This window comes from Atractosteus spatula, chromosome 14 (assembly GCF_055471065.1).
Source record: "Atractosteus spatula isolate fAtrSpa1 chromosome 14, fAtrSpa1.hap1, whole genome shotgun sequence".
In the NCBI taxonomy this organism is placed as follows: Eukaryota; Metazoa; Chordata; class Actinopteri; order Semionotiformes; family Lepisosteidae; genus Atractosteus; species Atractosteus spatula.
The window spans coordinates 23,935,934-23,953,294 of record NC_142719.1 but is presented as its reverse complement, the minus strand read 5'-3'; positions in this window follow the sequence as shown (position 1 = coordinate 23,953,294).

Genomic DNA, 17,361 nt, shown 5'->3' with positions numbered 1-17,361 from the left:
AGATCCTGCCACACCCCTAAAATATTACCTGTTCAGAGGGGCAGGAATCATAGCCATATCATGAATGAAGTTGGCTGCTTCAGTCTCTATGACCCAAGCAGAGAGTGCATTAAAATTTCAGGACATCATGAAATCGTGAACACATGTACTGGCAGGCAAGGCCTGGGAACAACACACTTCCAGCCGTGGGAAAAAGCCAGCTCAAAAGAGAGAAGAGCTATGGCATAAGAAGAAGTGAGGAATCTGGAAAAGGAGTGCCAAAGGTCTAGAGCAGTTGAGCTGGGAGTACAGGGAGCATGGACAAAGTGGAATCTCCTGAAAAAAGATTGACTTGGACAGAATTGTGAAGGTTGAACCCCTTTTGCATCGCTTTCCTGCTGCATCAATCTACAATACCCTCCTATCACCAATGAATCTGTACAAGTAGGGTATGAAGGAATTACCACTGTGAAGGCTTTGTGGAGAGAGGGGTAACATGGCACATATCCTCTCTGGGTGCAGAGTAGCACTTTCCCAAAAGAGGTACAGATGGCCCCATGACAAGGTCTTGATGACATTTGTGTACAACTTGGATAAAGAGAGATGGAAGAAGTTCAGGACGGACCTACAAATGCAGTGGATTTTTTCAGGGAGGGAGAGAAGTGGACAAGGTCAAGTGAAATTAAAGTTCCTGTCTTGGATAATGGTCAAAATCAGTTTTCTTTACCTGATCGCATCAATTCCTGTCAAACAACATTAGTCAATGCAACAATTACTACAGAGATAATCAGTAGAACTGTATAAGAAATGTGTATCTTAGGAATGTTTTCCCTCAGTTCACCCTATCTGGATCTATTTTCTCTTCTCCCCTTCAGAGCTCACTAGGACCTAAGGCACTGTCACCTTCAGGACTACTGTACATTTACGTTTTGCTGATCTTCTCTTTGCATTCCTTTTAATAAATGGAAGCCTGTGTTTTGTGATCATACAAAACAAGATGAGCATATTAGGGCCCCCTCAAGTACAAACTGCATCTGTTTCTTCTCTGAAGCTCTAACATATCAGTGTAATGTTTAATATATCTCAGACAACGTATGCCATGGAACTGAGGACTTTCATGAGGCAGGGAGACAGTTGCCTTAAGTCTTCCCCCTGAAAACCTTAATCTATGTTAAGGAAACAGTGTTCAGAAAAAGTAAAAAAAATCTTTAGCCAAAAAATATCCTCTTGGAGCTAGTAACTGAACTTCAGTTCCTCATGATAACACATGCAGCAGTGTTAGAGATGTTGATTGGCTTAAATAAAGATGTCCTTTTTTGAAACTCTAACTGAACCTACTATCTTCTTACAGTGTATATAATGTATTTTGCCAGTGCCATCTTGTGAACTAGTCTACATGTATAAAGTGCACTCTTCAGTTTTTCTGCCAACAGACACCTACATATAATGCTTTGCAAACAGTAATCAGTTTGCACAATTGTCATGCTTTAAAGTAACATTGTATACCCTTGATGCTGGTCAGAGTCCAATGTTGCAGCACAGCAACAAGCATTGTGCTCTACTAACAGCACTAAAGTCAAGGTACAGCTGAAAATAAATAAACCTTAGCTAAAAAGGTAGAGAAACACTGAAACATTGAAAAAATAGACACTGGGTGAACAGGATATATGTGTAAAAAAAACTGGAAATGACAGAGTGTAATGATAAAAGTGTGCCAATCAGCAGGCTACACAGAGATAGGGGACATATCAATACTAAAACGTATTGAAATGTCCCCTCGATTATGGCACTCAATCTCTATTTTTGTGTATTTCATCAATAATATTCGGAACAGAGTTATGGTTTTGCAGCAGGTCTTGTGGTGCATGTGTACAAAAAACAAAGAAATGGATTTCATCTTTAAAAATATGTAAACATTGTGACAACATAATAAATATGAATCAATCAATCATTTCTTTTAACATAGACACATTGTCAAAACAAAAATCTTCAGTTGTCCATCTTTTTTTGTAGGTGAGAAAACAGTACAAGAAATGGTTCCAGTACCTCTGGGGAAAAAATAAAGCATTTTTTAACTTGGAATCTTCAGTTACTACACTGCAAAGCTGCTCGGTAAGATTCATTTCTGATATAGAAATATCTTTTTATTTTATTGTGGTAAATGTCATGTTTTTGATACATTTGTGTTAAAAAAAAACTTTTTTCTGTCTACATTTAAGTGTTACTTAGTCATATAATTTCTCAGCTGCCTGGAAAGAATAATAGACCAGATACCAAAAATGTGATTTTGTGTGATACTCCTGCAGTACTTTAACAAAATATTGAAATATATTGTGCCATTATGTCTCCTGTATATAAAATGCATACAATTAGATTTTCCATCCATACTGAATCAATTTGTATGTAACCATATCAAAGAAGAACCAATAGCTTTGTTGTTCCCTTCTATCAGTCACAGTTGACAGTTTTCAGTAGTGCTAAGCTCTGGTGCACTCCACTGCACATCCACACCACATGCATCAATATGAGTCTATATATGAGTCTAAATTATACAATATTATATATTATATAAAGGTTGGTGTCTTGGGCCTGTTTCAAATAAAAGTGCACTTATTGAGTTAAGTGCCTCCATTCAGCAAGCAGCAGGGGTGTGTAATGTGTTTCTAGAAAAAAATGTTAAAGGCTAAATTATTACTCATTAGTTATTAATTGCTATCAATAAAATCAATATATTTTTTTTTTCATATCACAATCTGTACAAATGAAAGGACTTTTTCTGGATAAACATAATTGTCACCATTTTTGTTGAAACATCAGAATTAATTTCAGCTCGGTATCTCTTTTTATTTAATACTTCAGGTTCAATAATAATAACATGCATCTAAAATTAGGACAGTGATTTACATCGAGAAGTTTATTTCTGTTCATTTACACAAATAAATTAACACATCAAATTGGTAGTCAAATGCTAATAAGTATTCAATTTGGACAAGTCTTCATTGAATGAATAGTCATGTGATCCTTTTCTTCATGTGAAGAAAAATAGAAAATAAAAATTGACGCTGATACTTTCATTTTTCACACTCATAGAATATTTTTGGATTGTGAGGCCCTATAAGGTAATTTAACAGCAATATCAGTTTAGTAAAGGATTAGCTCTTTACATTAGAGCTGAAACAATGACAAATATAGTTTTTAAACTACTGATGCATTATTATTTTGTCGTTGCAATATATTTATGTAATGTTGTATGAGTCTGTTTCTTACAATTTGAAAATTAAATTCTGTTTTCATTGAGAAAGACAATGGCTCTGTTTTTAGAGAAACACCACCATACCCACTTTGCTGATCACTAAATGCTAACTTAAGTCAGTTTTAAGGTAACTTTAAAATCTTTTTCAGTCTCAAAATATTCAGGGTTTAAGGGGCCAATGGCTATCCTAGTTGTTGCGGTCGCCTGGTGGGTGATGTTGGACCCTATGCAGAAATTCCTCTGAGCACAGCAAGAGGGTGGTAGGAGAGGTCCAGGACTGGGTTCGACAGGGTGGTCCAAACACAGTGGAGGTGCCGAGGGCGTAGCCAGAGGAGTAGTCCGAGTAGGCAAGCTGGGTTCACACTGGGATATCCACAGGTCCACAAGACAGTAAACAGGAGGTAAGGTTGGAGCAAACAGGGTTGATAACCGGGAGACACAACAGGAAGTTTAAGCATCGCCACGGAGAACGAAGGAGCTCTGATGGGGGAAAAACCCAATACTGAACAAGGACAGACGGGCTCAGCAGGTATCAGTAAACCGATGGAGAGGGGTACTACCAGGCGGCTTTTGTCCGCCGACTGTTTCTGACGAAGTTGAGAGAGCAGAAGGGCGGTCCAGGCTTGCAGGTGTCCCAGATCCTGGACAGATATTCTCTTACCAAAGGTACCTGGACATCTGGGAGGGAGGGGTGGGTTGATAACCAAGTGAACAGTGAAGCGAAGAGAGACCAGTAGGAGAGGTGTGGAGCGGGTTGTGGGCATACTCAGCCCAGGGGAGGAGAGAAACCCAGTTGTCTTAAGGTTATGCGGAGGTCAATGAAACCATGGCACCGAGGGCTTTACAAAATTTGGAAATTAATTGTAGCCCATGGTCAAACACTATATCTTGGGGGATACAATGCAAGCAGAAAACATGTAAAACGAATAGCTCAGCAAGCTCCTGTGTAGTGGGGAGGGAAGAAAGCAGAATGAAGTGGGCTGCTTTAGAAAACCTGTCCACAATTACCAGAATGGTGGTGTTACAGCCTTGAGAGACCGGAAGATCAGTGATAAAATCCAGGGGTCCAGGGGCGACTAGGAGACTAGGAGCAGGGGGGTCTTAATCTTGGTACAAATGTGACAGACTCGGACCTAGTCTCTGACATCCTCCTTAATAATAGATCACCAGAAATCCTGTGACGGTAGTTAAATCCTAGGAGTACGTTTGATCCTAGGATGGGCCGCAAAGTGTGAGTTGAGTGCCCATTGCAGAACTGTAGATCTCACTGAATTCGGCACAAAAAGCTTGTCCGACAGGAAATGCATGGTTATAGGGTGGCCAAGCTGGGCACATCTCACCTGGTGCTTGACATCCCACCTTACTACGGCCAGGATCCTGTCTGGAGGAATGATGTGTCCAGGAGGCGATCAACATTGGGAGGGTCGTGGAGTCTCGAAAGAGCATCTGCTTTCTCTAAAGAGCATCTGCTTTCAAGTTCTTGGAGCCGGGAGTATAAGTAAGAGTGAAGTTAAAACAGGAAAAGAATAATGCCCATCTGGCCTGCCTGGGGTTCAGGCGCTTGGCTGACTGCAGTTTGGATAAAAAACGGGTGTTGCACCCCCTCCAACTAATTTCACCATTCCTTGAGGACTAGCTTGATAGCCAAGAATTCCCAGTCCCCAACATCATAATTCATCTCTGCAGGTGGCAACCCTAACCAACGCCAAACCCAGATGTGTCAATCTCCACAAAGAGAGGAAGCGAGGGGTCAGAATCTTTAAGATGGTGGCAGTGGTGAAGAGGGTTTTCAATTGACAGAAGGCTTTATTAGCCTGGGGGGGTCCATCTTCCTTAGTGCACACCTGTCTTGGTGAGGGATGTGATAGGCGCAACAACAGAGCTGAAGTTTCTAATGAATTTTCTATAGAAGTTAGCAAAACCTAGAAATCTTTGTATTTGTTTTAAAGTTCTTGGTGTCTGCCAGTCCGCTATAGATGAGATTTTCCTTGGGTCCATGGTGATTCCCTGAGGGGAAAGAATATAACCAAGGAACTGAACCTGGTCGGTGTGAAAAATGCATTTCTTTTGCTTGACGTATAGTTTATGTTGAATCAGTCACGAGAGAACTTCACCGACGTGAGTAATGTGCTCTTGAAAGTAGTTGGAAAAAATTAAAATGTCGTTAAGATATACTAACAGACATTTATTGATGAGATCCAGGAAAATATTGTTGATAAAGGACTAAAAGATGGTGGGTGCATTGGTTAATCTGAATGGCATGACGAGGTATTCATAATGACCGTGCATTGTTTGAAAAGCATCTTCCATTCGTCTCCCTCCCATATGCAAATTCAATTACATGCTCCCCTGAGATCCAGTTTAGTAAAAACAGAAGCCCCCCCTGATGGAATCCAAGGCTGCAGGAATAAGGGGCAGAGGATTACAGTTTTTAATGGTGATGGCGTTTAATCCACGGTAGTCAATACATGGGCAGAGGGTACCATCCTTTTTTTCCACGAAGAAAAAACCAGTGGAAGCCGGGGAGGAAGAGGGATGGATGAAGCCAGCTTGCAATGTTTCCTGGATGTACGTATTCATGCATAGCCTCAGACTCCATGTAAGAAAGGGGGAAAATCTTGCCCCTGGTCCGGAGTTTGCCAGGGAGAAGATCAATCGAGCAGTCGTAAGGTGTGTGAGGGGGTAAGGAAAGCATTTTTTGCTTATTGAATGCCTCAGCTAAGTCATATTGGGGAGATATTTCAGAATGAGGATCTGAGCAAGGGACAGTGAGAGCTACCCTAAGTGGACTACGACAGCAGGAGGTGAGACACCGGGGACTCAGTTTCCCATGGGACCAGAAGATATGGGGATCATGTTTTTTTAGCCAGAGGAAACCTAGGACCAGAGGATGAAGGATTCAAGGGAAAAAAATGTATAAAAAACTGTATAAAGTCAAAATGCAAGGCTCCAATTTGGAGACACAGGGTCTGCCATTTCACAAACCCGGGGGACACGGGGAGCAAAGGAACATTCCAAGAGCAGGCCAGGGAGACGGTCTAAAAAGTTCCCAGCGGCACCTGAATCAATAAAAGCAAGGAGCGAATAGTTACGTATGCCCCAAGACAGGGAGACAGGGGCATGATAGAGCATTCTGAGCAGAAGAAATTAAAGGTGTCTGTCTAACCTTTGGGGAAATATTCTGAACGGAGGGACAGAGAGGTTGGGATGGACAGTTCAGGCAAAGGTGATCGGATTTGCTGCAATAAAGACAACAGCCACTGCGTATACATCTTTCGCATTCTAGGGGCGTCAGACGGGAATGACTGATTACCATGGTTTCCGGAGTTGGTGTGAAATAGCGTATAAAAAGTGATAGTTTTAAGCTTTTCTGCTAATATAATATGGAATTGCGTATCTAAAGAAATTAATAACGATATAATTATATTCGTGTACTGCAACAGGGCTGTGTAGGGCTGTTTCACCTCTCTTCATGTGACTTCCCCAGTAGCCTGACTAGTAACTGGGGGGATCCCTTTAGATCTCCCTTCAGATTTAAAAGGTTATTAATCATATCTTCGGTGTCCCATCTTCCCAGTGTAGCTGATCTTTTGCTGTCTGGGTAAACTATCACAAAGCTTTAGAGAACTTAACATTTCTATTATCAACAAATTGTAAATACGACGTTTACATTGGCATTATTAATTTTTCACTTGGGTGTATGGAGGATTGTCAGCTGTCACTGAGAGTAGACCCCCCCTCTTAGGCTGTACAAACGATCTTTTAAATTTTTATAGAGAAATGGAGGCTGTACAGTATGCGTTACAATATAAACATTTCAAATCGCATTTTGATTTAAATCGCAAACGTGTTTAATTATATGTGTTTTTTGATTCACAATCAGACAAATGCAACATCAATTGATACCTTTGTTTTCTAAGTATCTTAATAAACTTTCAGCATAGCTTTCTCCCCGTTTAGATTTATTTTTCTTGGGATTTTGGGATCAAACGTGGAAAGATTAGATTGTAATCGTTTTTATTTTTTAAATACATTTTAGAAAAGTGTAATCTATACTAAAAAGCTGTACACCACCTGCTATATAGATACATATTGTAATACTTTCGGGTTCGGATAGGACGGACACAAGAACTCAGACTTGCGGAGTTAAAGCTCCCTTTATTTTTCTTCTCCGTCACCACCTGCCAGCCCGGCTCTCCCGCGCCCCCGACCAGAGACAGACAGCCCCTGCCCGCCAACAGCACGAGCCAACACACCGCCCGCACGCCCGAGAGACAGAGAGAGAAAAGAGAGAGAGAGAGTAACACCCAGGGGTGCAGAAGCAGGGAACTATTTACAAGGAAAAAGGATACCTCCCCAGACTGTATGCCCGCTTCACTGTGGGACAGCTGCACTGGCCTTCCCAAACCCTAAACCACTTTCACTCCTATCCTGCCCCTCACCGCGCACCGCAGCCGGGTGCTCTTTGGCCTCTGCCCGGGCGAATGTGCTGCAATATGTTTAGATATTTAGACCCGGCGCGGCACCGAGAGAGCGTCTGCATTTATAACTTAGTTTTTAAAATTAGTCAAGCAATATGAAGCATCTCTTTTTACTTTTAAGTTCCTTAATTATCATTAAGCACAGCTTTCTCACCACTTAGACTACTTTTTGATACCATCCTTAGACAAAGCAGAAACTTGTATTTTCTAATGACATACAAGTGGAAAGATTACAGATTTTAATCGTCTTTAATTTAATTTTGTTACGTCATACATTTTAGAAACGTTTCATCTATACAAACACCACAAAACTAATCTTGATTGTATTTCTGAATGTTATGTTACACTTAGTTCACTGTTTTAAATACATCTAATTAAGAAAGTTAGGTGTTAGCATAAACTATTAGTAATCAATAATATTGAATTTAGCACTGTAATAAGTTGTTGCACTTTCCCCCGCATCTTGTAAAAATATATTTTCATTGTTCAAATATACATTAAATCTGACTATCATACAATGAGTTAAATACAAAACTAAAGAAAAAATAGGGTAAAATATAATTCAAAATATTTTGCTAACAATGTTGACTGTTTATAAATAATAAAATATATTAACCAAGGAGTAGGATGGCACAGTTGTTATTTTGCTTTTTGTTTTGTTTCTTTTTCATAAATACAACAGTAGTACCTGATGTCTCAGTGGCTTTCAAAATTAAATTATGCATGCAAACCTGTGAACTAGAAAGATAACTAAAATATCCATCCATTTCAAATGGTGGCGAGGTGGTTAGCATTGCTATCTTGCAGCACTGGGGTCCTAGGTTCAATTTCTATCGTCCTGTGAGTGTGGGGTTTGCATGTTCTCTCTGGGTTACATGGGTTTTCTCCATATGTGTGATATGACTCCCTCTAGCACTCCAAAACATACTGGTAGGTTAATTGGTTTATGGGAAAACTGGCCCTGGTGTGTGTGTGTTTGTGTCTGTCTGTCCTGTGATGGACTGGCGCTATGTCCAGGGTGTATTCTGCCTTGTGTCCGATGCTTACTGCGATAGGCTCCAAGTCCTCTGTACTGGATAAAGAGATTAGAAAATGGATGGAAGTAAAGGCACTGTGTGGATGGAACTATACACAGTGTTAGAAACCCACTATGAAATGGTCCCATTCCTTCAATTAATGTGCATTCAAGACACAGTTCAATGCTAGCAACTACACAAAATCTAAAATACAATCCTCATTTCAGTATCTATGTAAACATGCAGTCTGTTAACTTCATCATCTTCATCAAAAGTATGCCTAACCCCATTAGAAAGTGTTCTTGTTATCAGTGTATTCCTCAACTTTCCTAAAATTATCTTTTTCTTACCAACATCTCTAGTCTTTTATCCTGCAATAACTCAGCCAACACTTAAATCTCCAAAAGCTGCCTGTGTTAATTTCTTTAAATCACAAATATCATATGTAAATACTGGCCATGTAATACTCTGCATTGTGGAATAATAGTTTATTTTAAAGGGAACTAGAGAAATCAAGAAATCACTGGCTTCAAACAGGCTGAACCAGTTTTTTAAAAGGTTTGATTCAGGGTCCTCTGTGACTCGACACCCATCCCCCAACAGCCACACGCTCCCTAACCCTTCACAGCTGCGACTGCCCAACACCTCCTCCATCCCCCCACAACCATGGCCGCCTACAGCTACAACCCCCTTTTGCCAAAGTCGGGAGACATTAGAGGCTTGCCACACCCGGACTGTTAAACCAATGCATTAACACGTCAAAGCTAGCCCATTGAGGAGCCGAGCGCAATAATTGTTTTGTTCCTTGATTTTCTGATCTGCATTAATCACAAAAATCAAGTTCCTGCTCTATGCAGATGACCTGGTCCTGCTGTCGCCCACAGAACAGAGGCTGTGGCAGAACCTGGCACTGCTGGAGAAGCACTGTCAGACCTGGGTGCTGACAGTCAGTCTGGACAAGACCAGAGTTATGGTTTTCCAGAAAAAAAGCCAGACCTCAGGGAAACAGGTACAAATTCACACTTAACAACAACACATTAACACCTAACAATGGGTGCAGGGCCGAATTAGGCCAGTACCCACTATTGTTAAACATACAGAAAAGAATATTAAAGTATTGGCTTTAATATTAACCATACAGAACATTAAAGTGCCCCTTTCCATTCAGCGGGTGTCTGAGCCGCTGTGTCCTATCTTCTGACAGTCGCTGTTGTGAATGTCTGTAGAGTGTATCTTATTTTTAGTACTATATTTTTATATTATATTCCCTATTAATCAAACTCTAAGAGTATGTATCACCTTGTCCCCCCCTCCCGCCCCTCTCTGTGTACAGTAGAGCCTCCTGTCCTGGATGGTGGAGCCCATACAGCTGTGTCTGGAGAGAATCCAGGGTATCAGCTTCAAACACACGGCTGGGCAGCTTGTTCCCCCCTCCCGCCCCTCTCTGTGTACAGTAGAGCCTCCTGTCCAGCCAGTACAGGAGGCTGTACTGTACACAGAGAGGGGCGGGAGGGGGGAACAAGCTGTCCAGCTGTGTGGAATACTACAGAACCCTAAACAGACAATACACACTAGCCGAATATTTGACCAAGATATCCAGACGCAGCTGGATGAGCTCCACCAGCCAGGAAAAGCAAATAAGATACTGTAGCGTTTGCAGGTTCTTTTCAGAACAAGGACGAGTGGAGACGCAATTAACAAACAAGCATTAGCTTTATTCGTTTTCAACCACACAAAACCAAACACAGGATCTACACACACATGAGGAGACTGACGGAACACGTACACATATTTAGGGTGGTAATTACCTAACAACACACTACACTTTTACAAGACTACACAAGGCACTAGAATTACTAGGACATTATTTACACAGGTAGGGTCAGCCGCTGGTCATCGTGCTGACCCTCAGACTCTCCCCGGCTACCACTCCCAGCATGCCCAGCGGTACTACGAGCGCCTAGGGGCGCTTCCTCCTCACCACCAGGCGAGGGCGTTACACTGCCCCCACCTGAAGCGTCTGGCGTCTCGCCGACGTCGAACACCCACCTCAGGCTGTACTCGTATTCGGCCAACTGCTGCGGAACCCTGCGTGAGCGGCCGCTGCGCCGCGGTGACAGCTGGCGACCCACGGACGCCCCACTATCGGCCGGCTCCAGCCCCGGCTGCTCCTCTAGAGCTTCCCCACACGGCTCCTCCTCCCGGGCCCGGTAGGGGGCCAGGCAGTCTCGGTGCAGGACCACCACTCTCCCCCGTGCTCGCAACCGGACACGGTAGCAGACCTCGCCCACCACCCCGAGTACCTCAGCGGGCCCCTCCCACGACGGCGCCAGCTTAGGGCTGAGGCCTTTGCGGCGGCGCGGGTTGTACACCCAAACCGAGTCCCCGGGCTGGAAGGCAGGCCCCCTGCAGCGCAGGTCGTAGTACCGCTTCTGCCGGACCCCCGCCTGTGTCAGGTGGGTCCGTGCAAAGCTGTGCACCCGCTGCATCCGCTGCCGCAGGTCCCACTCGTAGTCCGGTCCAGCCGGCAGTGCCGACCCGTCTCCGGGCGGCGGGCCGAAGACCAGGTCCACCGGTGTTCGCATTTCCCGGCCCAGCATGAGCGAGGCCGGGGTGCACCCGGTGGATTCCTGGGCCGCGGTCCTGTACGCCCAGAGCGCAAGGGGGAGGTGGCGGTCCCAGTCCCGTTGGGGCCGGGACACCAGGGTGGCCAGCTGGGTGGCGAGCGTCCGATTAAACCGCTCCACCAACCCGTCACTCTGGGGATGCAGCGGTGTGGTCCGCGTCTTAGTGATCCCCAGGTGCTGGCACACTCTGGCGAAGACCTGGGACTCGAAGTTACGCCCCTGGTCACTCCTCCGGCACCCCCAGCCTGGCAAACATCCCCTCCAGCAGTGCATCGGCCACCGTGGGGGCACTCTGGTCCGGGAGGGCGTAGGCCTCCGGCCACTTCGTAAAATAATCCATGGCCACCAAGACGTAGCGGTTCCCGGCCTCGGTGCGCAGAAACGAGCCCAAAACGTCCACCCCCACCCGCTCCATAGGAGCCCCCACCTGGTGTTGTTGGAGGGGGGCCCGGGAGCGCTCGGGGGGACCCTTCTGCGCCACGCACACCGCACACGTTCGGCAGTACCGCTCCACGTCCCGGTGGCAAAGACCCCAATAAAAATGGCCTCGGAGACGCTGCAGGGTTTTTTTACCGCTGAAGTGCCCCACGCCCGGCTGGCCGTGCACCGCTCGGAGCACCGCCCCGCGGAGCGACCGAGGCACCACCAGCTGCCACCGTACCTCGCCACTGGAGGGTACCCGCCACCCCCGGCGCAGCACCCCGTCCTTTACCTCCAAGGCCTCCCACAGGGCGCAGAGGGCCTTGACGGACTTTGGGTGCGGGGCAAGCTCCTCTCGCGTAGGCCGCACTCCTGCTGCCCTCCAGCGGAGCACCGGCCCCACGTCAGGATCAGCTGCCTGACGCTGCGCCAGGTCTGGCAGGCTCACCCCCAGCGGCCCCTCCCGGGCCGTGGCCGCGGTGCTCACCCCCGCCACGGTGCGGACAGCCTCCTCACGCTGCTCCCGCCGGGCGCAGTGGTGGCAGTCCGCGGCCTCACAGGGGCGCCACGAGAGAGCATCAGCATTGAGATGGCGAGACCCCGCATGGTGCACGACAGTGAGGTCGTACTCCTGCAGGATCTCTATCCATCGCGCCATCTGCCCCTCCGGCTCCTTAAAGTGGAGCAGCCAGGTGAGGGACGCATGGTCGGTCCTCAGCCGGAACCGGGTCCCGAACAGGTACGGCCTGAAGTGGTGGACCGCCGCCATCACCGCCAGCAGCTGCGATGGGTCACGCAGTAGTTCCGCTCAGGCCTAGTCAAAGCCCGACTATAGTATGCCACTACGCGCTCCCCATCCGGCCCCTCCTGCGCCAACACCGCGCCCACCCCCGAGTCACTCGCGTCGGTATCGAGAACATACGGCAACCGCGGGTCGGGGTAGGCCAGCACGGGGGCCCCCGCCAGAGCTTCACGCAACCGGCCGAAGGCAGTCTCACAGCCCGAGTCCCAGTCAAAACGGCGGCCCTTGTCGGTGAGGCGGTGCAGCGGGGCAGCGATGCTGGCAAAGTCCCGGACGAACCTCCGGTAGTACGAGGCCAACCCCAGAAAGCTGCGCAGCTCCGTGACGGTGCGTGGAGTCGGCCAGCCCCTCACTGCGGCGACCTTACCTGGGTCCGTAGCCACCCCTCGCGGTCCAACAACATGTCCCAGGAAGGTCACCTCCCGCCGCAGGAGCTCGCACTTGCGGGGGTTGAGCCTCAGGCCAGCACGGCGGATGCAGGCCAGCACCGCCTGGAGGTTTGTCAAGGCCTGGTCGAAGCCCCGGGCATGAACCAGCAGATCGTCCAGGTACAGCACACACTGGTTCCGCGGGACGGATGCCAGCACCCTCTCCATCAGCCTCTCGAACGTCGCCGGGGCATTGCACAGGCCAAAAGGCATGACAGTAAACTGCCAGAGGCCCTGGCCGATAGAAAAGGCCGTCTTCGGGCGAGCATCGGGAGCAAGCGGTACCTGCCAGTAGCCACAGCGGAGGTCCAGGGAGCTGAACCAGGTCAACCCGGTGATGTAGTCTAGGGCGTCATCTATCCTCGGCAGGGGGTAGGAATCTTTCCGGGTGACCTCGTTCAGCTTGCGGTAGTTGACGCAGAACCTCCACGAGCCGTCTTTTTTTTTGACCAGTACAGCTGGCACCGACCATGGGCTCGCGGAGGGCTCAATCACCCCCGCTGCGGCCATCTCCCAGATCTTTTCCTCGGCGGCGGTCCGCTTGGCGTGAATCATGCGTCCCGGTGGGATGCGGATGGGCCAAGCGTCGCCGGTGTTGATCTCGTGTTGGACCAGGGCAGTGCGGGTGCAGTCCTCATCTCTCGCCGCAAAGAGATCCTCGTTCTGGGCGAGTAGCTCCTGGAGCCGCTGCCGCTGGTCCTGATCGAGGCCCTCGCAGCTCCGCTGGTAGAGATCCTCAACGGCGCGCCTCGCTTCCACGCAACGCTCGGCCCCCGCCGCCGCCGCCTTGTCTGGCCCCCCGGCTGACTCGGGAGCAGGATCCGGCACGCTCGCTCCCCGGCTCACATGGCCTGGTCTGCCCCGGCGACTGCCGCCGCCGCCGCCGCCGCCGCCGCCGCCACCACTGCCTCTTTTTCTCCCGGCTCCGGCAAGCCCGCGTCCCTCGGCCTTCGCCGGGCCTGCCCTCCACCAGGTGAAGTCGCTCCCCCTGCCACACCAACTCCTGCCGGCTCAAGTCCAAACTGGCCCCCACTCGCTGCAGTATGTCCAGCCCCAGAATGCACTCCTCCTGGATGGGTGCGAGGTAGCAGGGGTGGCGCACCGTCGCTGCACCTAGACGGAAGGCAAACACCTGTTTCCCCCGGACTGCAGCGAGCTGTCCCGTCACGGTCCTTAGCCGCAGGCTGGAGGCCTCCCATCCTGGGGGGTTGGTGCCCTCGGTGTCGGGGAGGACGCCCGGCCGGAGTAGGGTTACCGATGAACCGGTGTCAAGTAGGGCCAGGCAGGGTTGGTCCTCGATTTTGCAGTGGAGGTACAGGCCCCGGCTACAGCCGACTCGCCCCACGGTGGCGTGAGGGGCGCCGGTCTTAACAGCGCTCTCCGGAGTGGGGGTTGAGGTGTTCGAGGGGCGGCCTTCCCCACGCTGAGCCGCCCTGTTCCCGTTTCCCGACGCCGATCGAGGAGTGCGAGGTTCGGGTGCCCGGCAGAACCGGGCTCGGTGTCCCCTCTTCCCGCAGTGGTTGCAAATCAGCGTGCGGGGCTGTTCCGCGGGGGTCGCTGCCCGGGCTGGCTCCTCTTCCCCCTCGCTGGATCCCTCCGTCGTCGTCTCGATCAGCCGGCAGGGCGCACTGCGTCTGCTGGCGCTTCCAGCCACCCCGAACACGGCCTCAGCCCGTGTAGCAAGGGCCAAGGCCTGCTCCAGCGATGTTGGCGCGGCCAGCTGCACGTGGCACCACAGCTCCTCGGGTGAGAGGGCCTTGAGAAAAGCCTGGAGAGCCATCTCCCGCTGCGCCTCCCGGGGGAAAGTTGGGTATCCTCGGCGGGCGAGGAACGCGACATCAGCGGCAACCGGGCCCAGTCGCTCTCCTGGTTGGCGCCGCCGCAGGGCCAGCCTCTCCCGCATCAAGTCCGGCGCCTCCTCCACACCGAAGCGCAGCTGGAGAGCCACTGCCAGCGCCGTGTATTCTCCTCTGTCCTCCTCCGGGACGTCCAGGAGCGCCTGGCAGGCCGCTCCTTCCAGCGCCGCCGCCAGGTGGCCGACCATCTCCGCCCGGCTCCAGCCATTCGTCCGGGCCGCGAGCTGGAACTGCGCCTCGTACATTTCCCACGGCGCTTCCCCATTGTAGCGACCTGGTCTCACCCGCGCCGATGGGTGTAGGAATCGCTGATCGGCTCCAGCAGGGAGAGTATCCTCTATCTGGGGTGCTTGCTGACCAGGAGTAGCGGCCGGTCGCCCCAATTCTACTGGCGGGACCACTAATGAATAGCCCTGGTAAGGGCTGTGGCCACCTGTCGCACCCAGGAGTTGCTCAGGCTTCCTATGTGCGCTGTCGATGGGTTCTGTTTCTTCCAGCGTCAGCCGGCGCTTAATAGAATCGGGTACTGTGTGCCACGAGTTGTCCATTCTGCCCGCTTCTGACACCAATGTAGCGTTTGCAGGTTCTTTTCAGAACAAGGACGAGTGGAGACGCAATTAACAAACAAGCATTAGCTTTATTCGTTTTCAACCACACAAAACCAAACACAGGATCTACACACACATGAGGAGACTGACGGAACACGTACACATATTTAGGGTGGTAATTACCTAACAACACACTACACTTTTACAGGACTACACAGGGCACTAGAATTACTAGGACATTATTTACACAGGTAGGGTCAGCCGCTGGTCATCGTGCTGACCCTCAGACTCTCCCCGGCTACCACTCCCAGCATGCCCAGCGGTACTACAAGCGCCTAGGGGCGCTTCCTCCTCACCACCAGGCGACAATTCAAAGGTAAATAACTTTCTAAAAATACTTTTCTTGCATGTAAATACAACTACGCACATTGTTTTTAAAAATGACTGTTGATCTCTTTTTTTTCAAGTCCTATTGTGCGAGCCATCGACAGACTGACGGATGAAAACGATGAGCTACCGGCGATGCAAGTTCAAAGACGGCTATGGGCTGACCTCGGTCCGAGTGTTAGTCCGACATCGATAAGAAGAGTGTGCAGAAGGCTTGGATGGAGATACAGAAAAACCAACCATGCCCCATGATAAGGGTAAAAAACAAAGAGGAAAGACTCAAACAAGTGCTCCAATGGATTGAACAGGGGGAGGCGTTTCATGATGTACTTTTTACCGACGAAACAACAGTGGCTCTGGAACAGTTTTCAACAATGTCATTTTGTAAAAAGGGGAGATATGTGGACAAGCCAAAGCCCAAACATCCACTGAAGGTTCACGTCTGGGGGGGGTATATCTAGAAGAGGACCACTTCTTATTTTCGAAGGAATTATGGATCGTGAATTCTTCAAGGAAGTCGTGGTGAAACAGCATTGCCACCCCATATATCAGGGAGCACTTTGGATCAAGGCACCGTCTCTTTCAAGACAACGATCCGAAACACACAGCAGCAAGGGTGAGGCTTGTATCAGAAGGAGTGAACTGGGTGAAAACTCCAGCCGAATCCCCAGATCTAAATCCGATAGAGATGGTTTGGCATTCGCTGAAAGACTATGTTCGGAAAATTGCTAAACCCGTCACAAAGCAGGAACTGATAGATGCGATCTATAAATTTTGGGAGGAAGAACTGACCGAACAAAATTGCAACAATTTTATTAACAGGCTGTTTCGTGTTCTTCCTAGGATTGTTGACCAGGGCGGGGACATTCCGGAATGTGAGTCTGATAAAGACAGTCTCACGTTTGTGGACAGTCTGTCCACAAACAAAACATTCCTGTTAGACAAGAGGAATGTAAAAAAAAAACAATTACTTTTTGTCAATGAAAACCAGTGTGTGTGTCTCTCTCTCTCTGCTGGATGTGTCTCTCTCTCTCTCTGCTGAATAAATAAAAGCATTTTATTAAAAACGTGTTTGCGTTTGTCTGGGTATTTACTTTGTAATCTGTGGTCCTTTTAACTGTTTTTACATCTACTGTATTGCTTTGAGATGCCACTTTTAAAGGTGATATATAAAATAAAGTTTTTTTATTATTGTTATAGAGCAACATGATCAGATTTTCCCTGGTTCAGAAAAAAAGATTTAAAGTATACTAGTTTGTCACTCTTCTCATTCCCTCTTTGCTAAATGGCTTTTCATACTAATCTGATCAATCTAACTGCCTGTTTTCTGTGCTTTCTCTATCCTTTAAAATAAACTATTATTCCACAATGCAGAGTATTACATGGCCAGTATCACAGGCCAGTTCACAGGTTTGCATGCATAATTTAATTTTGAAAGCCACTGAGACATCAGGTACTACTGTTGTATTTATGAAAAAGAAACAAAACAAAAAGCAAAATAACAACTGTGCCATCCTACTCCTTGGTTAATATATTTTATTATTTATAAACAGTCAACATTGTT